Source organism: Fukomys damarensis, unplaced genomic scaffold (genome assembly GCF_012274545.1).
Source record: "Fukomys damarensis isolate Sample0158 unplaced genomic scaffold, DMR_v1.0_HiC HiC_scaffold_16, whole genome shotgun sequence".
NCBI lineage: Eukaryota > Metazoa > Chordata > Mammalia > Rodentia > Bathyergidae > Fukomys > Fukomys damarensis.
In genome coordinates this window covers 19,109,778-19,123,722 of record NW_022900928.1, presented here as the reverse complement: position 1 = coordinate 19,123,722, position 13,945 = coordinate 19,109,778, and the positions used below count along the sequence as shown (strand labels likewise).

The window sequence follows — 13,945 nt, the reverse complement described above, 5'->3', positions numbered from 1 at the left end:
ATTATATAAATATATTACATACATATAAATAAGTATATATGGTATATAATAATATAATATATACACTATATATTATATTTTGTAGCATATATAATATAGATTATAATATATATTATATACTACATGATAATATAGATTTATATATATATATATGTTTGGGAAATGACAGTTTACATAAACCTTTAAGTAAATTTAAAACCCAATGTCTTGTTCTTCATAGCCATCATAAGAAGAAAGACAGGGTTTACTACCCCATTTTAGACATAAAGATAGATCTGAAATCCAAAACTAATAGGTCTTCTTCATACACAAAAATAAACTACATTTTCACTAATTGTTCATGAGGAGTACACATATTTGATTTTCTTTTATTGGTAACTATTTGCTTTGTTTCCTATTTTGGGCATTAGATCAGGTAACACTTCTTATTTTACTAATGAAATAAGTAGTAATATAATACTAATTAAAACTCCTACTAGACACATATAGTACTGCTGAAGTCATTTTGAAGACATGATATAGCCTTAATTCTAAAACCTATCTTTCACTCACTAGAGGTTTCTACAATCAGGATGGATTTTCTAATTTATATTAAAAGAAACCTTGTGATCATGTAAAGTTATGACACCACTACAAACACAACTGTGTGCATAAGCTACCTGTTCATCTGAACATTAATTTGGTTAAAGTATCTGCATTTGTAATGTCAACTATGAATGGGTTTTAATTCATTTAACTCCTGGTTGTTGATTTTTTAAAAGATTATACACAGAGTAATATTACCCTAAAACAGAAAGAATATACAAATAAAGTTGACTGTTGTATACCAGGTAGGACAATTAAATAAAAAACATAGAAAATGTGAAATCTTTTAAGAATTGGTTGACGAATTACAATGCTAGGAAAGAATTCATGCATCAGGAAGAATTCAAGATACTCTTCCAAACTTGCCCTCAAAAGCACTAATTGTCTAAAACATTGCTTTTGCCCTGTTATTTCCTTATTCAAGAATCTTTAATGGCTTCTGATTGCCTCCTACTTCAAATAAAAACTCCTATACAACTTTCAGGGCTTCTCATTATCTGGCTTCATTAACTGATATGATTTTAAGTCCCATTTTTTCCTCACTTCTCTCCTACTTAGTTCTCAGCTTTAGTCAGATCAGTTTCTTTAAGCAAGTCCCCATTTTTCTTACAACTCAATTACTACAATTTTTCTTACAACGATGGAATTTTTAGTATATTCAACTCCCAGGTCTCTTCCTAGTGAAAAAATCCTAACTACCCTTCAAACCCAATTCAAGTTTTTAATCTACTTCATTTTTGAGTTGCTATTATGACTAGAAATATTGTTATGTAAGTTACCAATGGTACCTATTTCTTTCAAAACTATTGTTCTCTCTTAATAAATCTTAAAAGCTTTGAGAATATGGAAAATATATCTCTTCTACATTAGAAAAGTTTTATTAGAAAGAAGAGTACCTTTAGGATTGGGGGTATAGCTCAGACCAAATAACTAAGTAGTTCAAAAGTACAGTTTAGTGAGCTAAGGATTTAGCTCAGTGGTTCGACCCGCTGCCTCGTAAGCACAGGACCCAAGTTCCATCCTCAGAATAAAAACCAAAACAAAACAAAAATAACTATAGTTTAATGATCTTTTATCATCATAGTATTGATACCTGTCAAACCCCATGTTCAATTTGCTTTTCAGCTTAATAGAAAAATTAAAATTATAAACAAGGCCCATTACAGTTTTCTATTTCTTGTATTTTACCCGCTGACATACCTTTCTTCATTAGACTAAAAGCTTATGAATTTTGAGGTGAAGTTCCAATGCACATTAGGTGTGGTCATGGGAAGGAGGGAGTTAGAAACACAAAGATGTATTTAAGCTTGGTAAAACAGCCTACCGAGTCTCTCTTGGGTGCTATTTACACATTTTTTTCCCGATTATAAGTATGCAAAATGATTCCATTGAGGATTTGAAGTAAAACTGGAATGCTGTATTCCCTAAAGAATAAAGAGTGTTTAGTTTAAAAACACACATACACACACAAAAAGAATGTGATAATTCTGGTCAAAAGTTCTCCTTCTGGAATTCATGATAAATGAAAAGAATTTTGGCAGTTTTTATAATGTCATTCTGCATCTCACAAGCAATGTGCAATTCCTCATGTCATTACAACTTGGTTATTCACTGAAACAACTGATCTTATTATAAAAACAAGTTAAAGAAACAAACAAAGCCTCCTTTAGTTCCTGCCTTAATTCATTCTTAGAATTCACCTTTCCTTTCACCTCACCCACAATGTAAGATATTGAATGCCAAATGTTCAACTTACTGAAAGACATGACATTTAAACATCAATTAAATTGAACATCAGCACATTGAGTTCAGCTATCCTTAGTCATTGACTGATGACTCTATTCCTATATGTACATTTTTAAAGTAAGACTTATGTTCTTCCCAAAAGTTCTTTTTGCATTCCAGATTACAACAGGGACTAAAGTACAATAAAGTAAAAGTTCAAAAGGCAAGTGTCAGGCAAGACAAGGCTTAGAAGCATACACACATGTAGGTAAATCTGGGTCAAATTACCCTTCAACAAGACACTAATGTTTATAAAAAACTTAAAAAGAAATATTACTTAATTTAGCCTAACAAGTCTTAGTTTTGTGATTTTTTTTTTTTTTTTTGTAACGGGGATCAAACTCGGAACCTTGCACTTGCGAGGCAGACAGCAGAACCACTGAGCTAAATCCGCAGTCCAGTTCTAATTTTTTAATCAAACCTTAAAGTGTAAAAAAAAAAAAAACTTAAAGTGTAATCACAAAGTGTCAAAAAGTATATATTCTAACATATGTAGGGATAAAATATTTACAAAGAATTTTCTTCAATTCTTTAATAAATATTTGGTTATACCACATATCCTGTCTTTTTAATATATGATAATAAGATAAAAGAAATGTTGCCATCACTTTCTTATTTCCAATTTTAAAATAAAATTATCTGCTCTCCCCCAAATAAAAATCAGCATAACTGCAAATACCAAATAGTTTCTCTGGTGTGAAAAACTAAAATAGTACTCAAGATCCTAAAGGGACAATTAGCAACATGAAATAGGAAGAAAAGGACCAAAGCTGTAGGGACAGTGAGAAGGATAGGGAATGGAACAAGGGGAAAAATGAGAACGAGACCTGGCATGTAAAGGTACAAGATCCCAGTAATGAATGTAACTGTGCTGTCTACCTAGAATGTACCAATAAATTCAATTTAAAAGAAAAAAAAACAGCATAATTGAACAGTTCAAATTGATTTCTAAAATTTCCATAGAGATATTTTATAAAAGCACTAAAACATTATTAAAAAGTTGTACTATTTCTATACCTAAATTCCAGAGTCAGGTTAACAAATGACTTCTGTCTACTGCTGAGTACCTGCTGGAGCACTGGAGGTGGGGGATGGGGAGGATCTTCCTCTGTTAAAATCACATCTGGAGGAAAAAGGCTACTAAAAAAAGAACAGTCTGCTCTTCCAAGTTCATATCCTGCCAGTAGATATTTTGCAATACTTGAGGCTAAACAATTTTGAAAGTATTTTTGTGTGTTCATACATTTAAGGTAGAAATTCTAGATTAAGAAATTAAGGGCCACATATTGAGGATATACTCTTAAGCGAAATAAGTCACATGTGTAAATACTGAATAGTTTCTCTGGTGTGAAAAACTGTAATAGTACACAAGATCCTAATGGGATGGGTAAGAGTGTGAAGTGGGAAAAAAAAGGGGTAAAGGTGTAGGGAAAGGGGGAAGGGTAGGGGCAAGGAAATAGGGAAAAGAAAAAATATGAGAAAATGAAAAAATGGAAATAAAGAGTTTGTTAATGGGGAGGGGAGGAGGGATTGAAGGGAGGGCAGGGACAAGGGGAAAAAATGAGAACCAAGACCTGTCATGTGAAAGTACAGGATCTCAGTAATGAATGTAACTGTATTGTAGACCTAGATTGTACCAATAAACTCAATAAAAAAGAAAAGAAATCATGGATTTCCTTGATAAAATATTCTCTATTCTTAAAAAAAAAAAAAAGAAAAAGAAAAAGAAATTAAGGGCCAGGAATTTAGCTCAGTGGTAGCTCAGTGGTGCTGCCACCTGCCTCACACAAGTGCAAGGTCCTGAGTTCAATCCCTGGTACTCCCCCTCCAAAAAAGAAATTGAAATAGTTGTATTTTAATTAATGTATTTTACCAAGTAAGTATCACCTTTGTCTAAGTCCTGACTTGCACCATATGTCCTGAAACTTTACATAATAAAAATTGTCTCCGTCTTCCCTGCTCCTCTTGTCTTCTACGTAGAATATATTTACCATTTATGGTTTCCATGTGTAAATATTACCACAGGTTGAACATTCCTAATCTGAAAATGCAAAACTCAAAATATATTTTTGAAGCATTTTGGATTTTGAGTTTTTGGACTAGGTATACCCAGCCAGTAAAATCTATGCAAATATTCTAAAATTTGAAAAACTCTGAAATCTGAAACTCTTCTGGTTTCAAGTATTCTTGATATAACATATTCAACCTGTATAAAGAACAAACTAAAAGGGCCGGAGACATCCCTCAGTGGTTCCACCGCCTACCTTGTAAGCACAAGGACCTGAGTTCGATACCAATACCCCTCCCCGAAAAAAGCCAAACAAACAAGCAAAGACCAATTTCATTTATAAAAATAAAGAATTTGGAGATCTATACAGTCAAAATGATAGAGGAATATGGAAAGGCACAATTACAGTTAAAATGAACAATCTTTCAAATAAAGCAAACATTTAACTTACATAAATGCTCACTCAAGTATATGTATGCCTCTACAAAGTTAAAAATAAATTAAAAAAAAAATTTTTTGGTACCAGGAATTGAATTTAGGCCCCTCCTCTTGTGAGGCAGATATCTGGCAGTGGTGAAAACTATTCATAAGAAAACCTATAAATTTGTTTTTACAGGACCAGGGATTTAGCTCAGTGGTTCTGCCACCTGCCTTGCAAGTGCAAGGACCAGAATTCAATCCCTGGTAACAAACAAACAAAAAAATTTGTTTTTACAAATGTCTTCAATTTTAAATTAAAAGCCTCTAGCAACCCCCATTCTACTTTCTGTTTCCATGAGTTTGACTAACCTCTTATAAGTAAAATCTTTCAGTACTTGTCTTTTTGTGATTGCCTGATTTCACATAATGGCCTGTCTTAGTTAGCTTTCCTGTGGCCAAGACAAAATATCCAAAGTTAAAGGAGGAAAAATTTATTCAGCTCAGCTTGTAGAGTTTTCAGTCCACCATCAGCTGGCTCCAAGGCAGGGTGGCACATGGCAGAGGGGCAACTGTTCATGGTGGTGGAAGACAGCAAAAGCAACATGGGAAAGAGAAGGGGTCAACAGTATCTTTCTGCCCTTTTTACCTTACGCAGATTACTTAGGGCAGGTAGCACTCACACCCTCAATCCTAGCACTGCACCAAGAATCAATTTGAGAAAAAGCTCCACCTACGACTGCATGAGGCTTTGGGGGGACACAAAGACACAAGCCATAACATATCTCAGAGTTGGCCCTTGCTACAGTAAATCAAGATTTCCTTCCTTTTTTAGGAAACCAAGCAATGGAAGGAGCAGCAATGGATGGGAGAGGTAGGGGATGAATAAAAGAAAGATGTGTCATATACATGGACCAACTTCCCACAATAATCATTTTATACTCATGTGCTAAGAAAAGGTTTCTTTCATTTTTAAAGTAGAAAAACATTTCACTATACGTATATACCATATTTTCATTATCCACTCATTCACTGGTACACATCTGGGTTGTTTCCACATCTTGGCAATTATAAATAATGCTGCAATGCAATAAGCACAGGTCCAAATGTGTCTTGTGAAGTAGTATTACAGTATGCTTTTAGCTTGTATTTCTCTAATGATTAATGATGCTATATAACATCCAAATAATATCATGTAGTAAAAGATATGGGATCACACTCATAAGTGAAGATAATATATTATGCATATAGAAGTAATAGCTGAAATACAATCAAAAGACAAAATCTTCAGCTAAGATTGGTTTTCTTCTTCCACCTCAGCCTCAACCTGCTTCCTACTTTGAAATCTCCCCTATTCTTTCAATCTGTTAATCAAATCTTTCAATTTAATTCTGTTAAGAAAGGTTTTAATAGGGTTTGGGATTTAGCTCAGTGGTGCTGCTGCCTGACTTACAAGCTCAAGGTCCTGAGTTCAATCCCTGATACTCCCCCAAAAAAGGGGGGTTTAATAAGAATTTGAAAAAATTTCTGATTCCTCCTAGAAATATTTACATATAAAGTCCTAACACTGCTCAGATAAGAAAAGATACTTTTCCCCTCAGGGTAATGAGAAGGAAGACAAGAAAGCCTTTTTTAGGTACAAGGCAGGGACTGTACTCAGAGCCAATTTTAAAGATGACTAACAATCAACCCCCTATTTCACCTAAATTTTATAAAATTTTTTTTTGTTTTATTTTTTGAGACAGAGTCTTGCTATATAGTTCAGGCTGGCTTTAAACTAACTGTGTGGCTCATGCTGGACTATAACTTGCAGCAATCCTCCCGCCTTAGTCTCCCAAGTACTAGAATTACAGGTGTGTGTTACCACACACAGTCTAAAGTTGACATTTTATTAAACAAAAACAATCAGCACTAATATAACAATATATTTTCATACAAACCAAATACTTGTAGACTTGCAGAATAAATTATATTTCTTATGCATTTTAGAGTAAGGAGCTAGAACTCAAGAGCAGGTCTTAAATAGCTTTTAAATATTTTAATCATGACATCTCACTTATACAACACCTTCAATTATGTGGCATACCACTACTGGGTCAAATAAATGGGAAAGGAATAAAATCAGATATCATAAATCTTTATTAAAAGGTACTTCATTTTTTCTCATAGAACCATTTTTCACTATTATTAGACATTGTCATTTTTTACATACAATTCTAGAAAATTCAATGAAGTGATTTTCTAATATACAACAAACACATTTACATTAGGGTTGAAGATGGAGACATAGAAGTTTCAATAAGCACAGTAATTTAAGTCAGTCTTTCATTCCTACATACATATTATTTATTCCTTGTTAGTAAGCTACACTCAAAAGTACAGATAAAAATCACATGAGCATGCTGCCTATTTTTTGAGATCTTTACAACTCTTTTATTTATATATTTAACAGAATAATTTTAATTTATGAGATTATAAATACAATAGAGTTCCTGTATTCACTCTGTTTTCTGTAACATTAACATCTTCTATAGATTTGGTACATTTGTCTAAATTGATAAGCTAATATTGGTAAAATATTAGCATTAAGCTACAGATTCTGTCTAGATTTCTCCAGGGTTTTGTTTTTTATTTTGTTTTGTTTTTTATTTTACTAGTATCCTTTCTTCTGTTCCAGTATTTAGCCCAGTGTCATAGCTCTTTAGTCTCCTGTTCTGACAATTTTTTCAATTTTTCTCCTTTTTTCCCCTCATAATTTGACAATTTTTAAAAGAACTGATCAGAAATTTTGCACATTATCCCAAAATGTGGGTTTATGTGATGGGTTCTTATTAAGCAGCCTTGTTCTCAGAGATTTTATTTATTTATTTATTTATTTTTGGTTTTTTGAGACAGGGTCTCACTTTGTGCTTGAGACTGACCTGGAACTCACTATGTAGCCCAGGCTGGTCTCAAACTCACAGCGATCCTCCTGCCTCAGCCTCCGAAGTGCTGGGATTATAGGCATGCGCCACCATGCCAGGCTCAGAGATTTTAGAAAGCATACCCTAGAGGTGAAGTGACTTTCCCATTGCATAGTAGCAGGTGCTTGACCACTTGGTTAATAACAGCTATTTAAACTTCAGCCATAGTCCTCAGTTTGCTCAAGTTTTCTTGAATTTCATTGTCAGCTGGACCCAGTGATACATGTATGTAGTCCCAGCCTCTACTCAAGAGGCTAAGGCAGAAGAATCAAGTTTAAAGCCTGCCCAGGGAACTTAGCAAGATCCTATCTCAACATAAAAAATAAAAAGGGTCGTGGATGTAGCCCAGAAGGTGGGGCACTTGCCTACCATGTATTCAATCTGTAGTACAGAAAGAAAAAGAAAGAGAAAAGGGGAGGGGAGAGGAGGGGAGAGCGAAGGAAGAGGGGAGAGAAGCGGGGAGGCAGGGAGGCGGAAAAAGACATAGCAAAAAAAGACAGACAGAGACAGAGACGGGGGAAAGAAAAGAAGAAAGGGGAAAACGATTGATTTTCCCTTCTTGCACTCTAAAAGCACAGGCTGCATTTTTACAAAGGTCACTACAGAATACCAATCTGTTTTAGGCCCCACCTATCTTCTAAAACACATTCCAGTTGCAAGAATACAAGCCACAGAAAGAATCTGGCCCTGGAAGGAGGTGAAACCTGAAAAGAACAGCAACAAGCCGAGCCCCAGAGGGAACAAGATGGCGGCGTGGAGGGGTCTCTGAGTCTGGGCCCAGCTGGGGCTCCTGCCGCTGCTACTTTTTCTCTCTCTGTCTCTTCTCTTCTCCTCCCTCCCTCCCTCTCTCCCTCTCTTCTCTTCCCTCCCTCCCTCCCTTTCTCTCTCTTCTCCTCCCTCCCCCGCCCATAGGGATCAAACTCTGGACCTTCAGCTTGTGAGGCAGGAGGCAGCACCACTGAGCTAAATCCCCAGCCCCATGGCCCTGGCTGGAGGCTATGGGGACTGCCTCAGCCAAAAGGTAGCCTCAGTTTTGGCCAATACCTCATCTTGCCACCGGACCTGTCAGTTGACCTAGCCCTGGGACACCTACCCCAAGGGAGAGGAGTGGTAGACATGTCAGAGAGGTTGCATGCTGTTTTCAATTTGTCAGTTTGTGGATGATGGAACTGACTTAAATCAGACCAAATGGGTGTGTGAATCTGCATGCACAGAAGCTTATCCCAATCTGATGGGCAATATGCTTGCCATTTTGGTTGCCAGAGTCAGCTGCCATTTGATGAATTGAGACAAGAACAACTCATGTCCCTAATGCCAAAAATGCATCTGCTCTTCCCTCTGACACTGGTGTGGTCCATTGCGACAAGATGGGCTCTGCAGAGCTTCATCACCTCTCCTTGGAATTTCTATCTCCAAGCGGAGTCATATTCCAGTCTAAGCAAGAAATTCAGTATGCATCACAGTTGGAACAGGGGCCTACAAATTTGAGAGAATTGTCTCTAAGCAAAATGTCCTATTTGCAAATGAGAAGCTCACAAGCATATAGGAACCATCTTAAAGATGGAAAAAGTGATGGATTTTTAAGATGCCTCTCTGTGAACTCTGGGTGGATTCTAACCATGACTCTCATCCTCTCGATGATGGTATTGCTCTGGATTCTTTGTACAGCTGTTTGTTGCTACAGCTGTGGAGCAGTAGTTCCTTCTGAGAAACTGGGTATCTACGGTGACTTGGAGTTTATGAATGAACAGAAGCTAAGCAGATACACAGCGTCTTCTCTTGTGGTTATGAGATCTGAAGATCATGAAGAAGCAGATCCTCTATTTACAAAAGTGAATCTTGCTCATTCAGAAATATAAGCTTTTTTTTTTTTTTTAACAAAATTGTCACAGACACCTGAATTGCCATTCCTCAGAGCTTTTTAAATGGTTCCTTTGGATACAGGCCTTAAGAAATCATCATAAAATGCAAATAAAGTTACCCAAATCTGTGAGGAAAAAAGAAACAATCTGTAGTTTCACATCACATACTGGTTAAAGACCTTGATGACTATGGCATTAAATGAAATTATAACACTGTTGTTTAGAATGAAAGATTTTTAAATGTTCTATTTTAGCAGTTTTATTAACTTCTGAAAATCAATCTGCAGGAGAAAACACAACAAAACAAAAGGTAACGAGTGTAGAGAATTGTAAACATTTCATTGGTTTAAAACATGTAGGGGAAATAGCTGTGTTATCTTTCAAACCATACTTGCTTATTATTTTATATGAATAAATGTTTATTTTCCTGCTTGCTTTCTTACCTAATGTGATTGAGCTAACAAAACAGGAATTCCTTTCTACCTGGACCAATGCAGATAGTATCCAAACAAGTTTACTACAGGTTAAAACAGTCATGTTTTCCCATGAAATACTCTTGCTCCTCAGCTACCATTTTCTTGGAGATAAGGCTCAAAACTATTTTATTGTAATCTATACGCAACTTCTCTCTTCAAAAGAATCAACAGCTATTTATTAAATACATAGCCATGCACTGTGCTTAAGCACTGAGGAAACCAGGAAATTAAATTGAGTAAGGCAGGTACTCACAACCTAACTAGATCTTCCTTTAATTTTCTTGAAAGCAATTAAATGCAAGCCACTTAACTTTCAAAATGACTTGTACCCAGACATAAGAATTATTTAATTTCTAATTTCCTGGGAAATATACCAAAATGACTTTTCCAAAAATTATCGTATGAGTATTAACTATGCTTACTGCTTTTTTTAAAACCTAGACAGCTTATGTAATCTTTGTAAAAAGTAACTAGAAAAAATATAAATATTCTTAAGTTTCAATATACTTCTGGTAAAATAATATTTTGAATTTATTATTTTGAATTATAGAATCTTATCAACTTAGAGACCCCTTTTCCTTCACTCAGCTCCCCTCACTGGTTACTTTTTATATCACTATTATACAATATCAAAAGAACAAAATTTATATTGGTATAATGTGTTTATATTTGTCATTTTACCACATGTATATATTTGTGTAATCAGTATCAAAATAAAAAAATATGATACATAAGCATTCTATCACTGTAAAAGTCTCCTACATGTTGTACTTTTATAGTTTGAACCAACTCCTTTCCCCACCACAGTCCCCTGACAGCCAATGATTTGTTGACAACTTAATATTTTGTTGCTTTCTTTTATAAATATACAGAAGGTGCTTTATTGAAAATGGCTTTTTTCACTCAAAATAGTGTCCTTGATATCCATCCAAATTCTTGAGTGTATCAATAGTTCATTATTTTGTATTGCTATGTGGTATGCTGTAGTTCAATCTGTACCACAGTTTGTTTTACCAAACTACTGCAAGACCTTTAGGTTGCCTCCAGTTTTGGGCCATTGAAAATAAAATCATGTACAGGTTTCTATGTAGAAATAAGTTTTAATTTCTGTAGAAGAAAAGCCCAGGACTACGACTGCTGGGTCACAGAGTTAAATATATGTTATCCTGCTCTAATCTTGTCCTGCCTACTTAACCTAGTTGAATTCTACCCTATCCTAATCTTGTTTATCTTTTGAGGATTGAATGCCTGTAGGCCAGGAGTTCCTTGGCAAGTGGGCTAGCCAAAGCTGGTTGGATCTAATTGGCTGCCAGAGTGACTGCCAGACAACCTTCAACTTCCTTATAATCCCATCTGCATGCTAAATGACACCTACCTCAGCATGACAGGTGACAACTGCCATGATGACAACTGGAAAGGAACCATAAAAGGAACAAAAAGAGGTGGAACTCAAATAAATCCCCAGAAAATCCTTCTGCCCATTGCCAGGAAGACCTGAATATTCCTCCCTTTTATTTGCCTATCCCTCCCTCTCATTTCTTTTACCCTAGCCCATATCTATAATCTCTAGTCTCCTAATGGGAGGTGAGGTTGATATGCAAGTTAATCTGTTACTTCTATTCTTGGCCAAGAATAAAAGTCTTCACTGCTCAGTTGGTATCCATGCTTATTATTGGTTCCATAATTCTGAGAGGGAAAAATGACCCAGTTTGGTACAACAAATTGGCAACATCTATTTTAAGAAACTGCCAAGAGTCTTCAAGAGTCACTATACTGTTTTATACCCCTAGCAGCAAAGTCTGAGTACCTCCACATCCTTGCCAACATAAATATGTATGCAGTAACAACTTACTGGGGTCTCAATGTGTATTACCCTAATGGTGAAAATCTTTTCATGTGCTCATTTCCCATCCCTATATCTTTTTTGAAAAAGAAACCATGCCATTAAAAAAAAAAGAAGAAACTATGCCATAGAGATTCTGAGCCTCAAGGTGTTCAAATCTGACTTAGAACATTAGATGTTAATATTCAGGTTAGTAAGAATAAAAGTAAGTGTTATCACCCTCTTTAAGCTTTTAAGCCGGCAACTCTGAGTCTTTCCTTAAAACATCATTCATATATATTTCAGCATAGATTAATTTCAAATACTGAAATTCTGAAAAGGAAGCAAATACTGAAGTTATCATTAGCAAAAGGGTAAACTGTGTCACAGATATGAACTACAGTATTTCTGAACATTTTAGAGACTTCTCAGCAAAAGACTGAATACAGAAAATCAATTCTATAACAAAGTGTTGCAGAAAGAAAACTGATTATACCATTTAGTTGTAAATTAATTTCCATACCAGCTATAAATTTAGAAATATAGTTTGGCTTTGTGTTTTTCAATATTTAAGAGAACTATGTTGTCATGTCCTCTTACAATGTGAAATGAATACAAGACTGGACTCACTTCACAAGAAACATATCCTTGCAGAAAATACATGTGTAATAAATGTTTCCAGAGTAAATATATACAAGCAAAAAAAACAATTTGAACACCTTTCTAGGAAGTTGGAACCATACAAAAAAGGGGAAAAGTACATAAAGATCTATAGCCATTTATATTTGTTCTTCTACACTCAACAGAATCTTTACGTTCTCATGGCAAATAGAAAAAAGATACAATTAAATCTACTAATGAAATATAAAGCGTTATAAACAATTGGACCCTAGCCTTTGCAGGCTTCTCTTCTGTTATAACATAAAGTTCTCCCAAATAGAAAATAAATATAGGACCAGGGAGTTAGCTCAGTGGCACTATGCCTGCCTTTTAAGTACAAGGTCCTGAGTCCGATCCCCGGTACTGGAAAAAAAGAAAAGAAAAAGAAAAAAAATTACAGTACCATCAAACAAGTTAACATCCTACTCAGGACTTTTGCTAAAGCATTATAAACATCTTCTCTTTCTGATATAGTGTAGCTTAAGTACCTCTTTACTATGTTCATGGATTAGGAATTCAGACAGCAGAAAAAAGGCATCTTTGCTCTACCATGTCTGGGCTTCTGCTACAATAATTTAGAAACTCGAGATAAGTCCACACCTGGGGACTTGAATCATCTGAAGGCTTGTTCACTCACATGCCTGACACTTGGACTAGGAGCCTCAAAGGTTATGACTGTCAACTCAAGGGCCAACCCTGAGGCTCTCTGCATTGCTTGATTTTCTCAAAGGAGGGTGGCTGCAGAAAAGTTAGACTTTTTATATTATGGCTTAAGGATTTAAATAGTCTGTAGGGATGGCAAACCTTTTGGAGCTTTCAATAAGAAGAACAGCCTTCTGCAGCACATGTGCCATAGGTTTGCTACCATTGGTCTAAGAGCTGGATCACTATTTATGAATTAGCCTCAGAAGTACACTTTCCTTTGTTCCAATTAATTATGAGATCACCCAGATTCAAGGAGAGAAGAAATAGGTATGTACCTTGATTGAAAAAAAGTGTCAAAGAACTTAGGTACATTTTTAAAATCGCCACAACCTACCTCACAACCATGCTGTTATATCTCCAAGAAAAAGTCTTCACAAATTCCTCCCAGGCAGACATACCTTCTCCCAATTTACTCTCAGTATTTTCTAGTTGCTCTCATTAATATAACCTTTCATTTGATTGGTAATTTCTAGAGAGGGGGGCTTAAAATTCTGTATATCCATTTACAGCACCTAGCATAGTGATCTATGCCAATGCCACTGATGAATGTGTTCAATATTTATTCCACAACTACCACAAACTATATAACAATAACAATGAATGAAGCAAACTGTTTTTGCTTCCTACAACACTAGTCTAACAGAATGAAATTAAATAATTAT

At 35.3% G+C, this 13,945-nt stretch overlaps 1 protein-coding gene and 1 pseudogene across 1 annotated transcript in view; one reads left to right on the top strand and one right to left on the bottom strand.

Moving 5' to 3' along the window:
- The window catches only part of Sbf2 (SET binding factor 2), a 350,526-nt gene that overhangs the window by 310,478 nt on the left and 26,103 nt on the right, over positions 1 to 13,945 (bottom strand). The gene's annotated exons all lie outside the window — the stretch shown is intronic.
- LOC104856102 lies at positions 8,749 to 9,632 on the top strand (annotated as a pseudogene).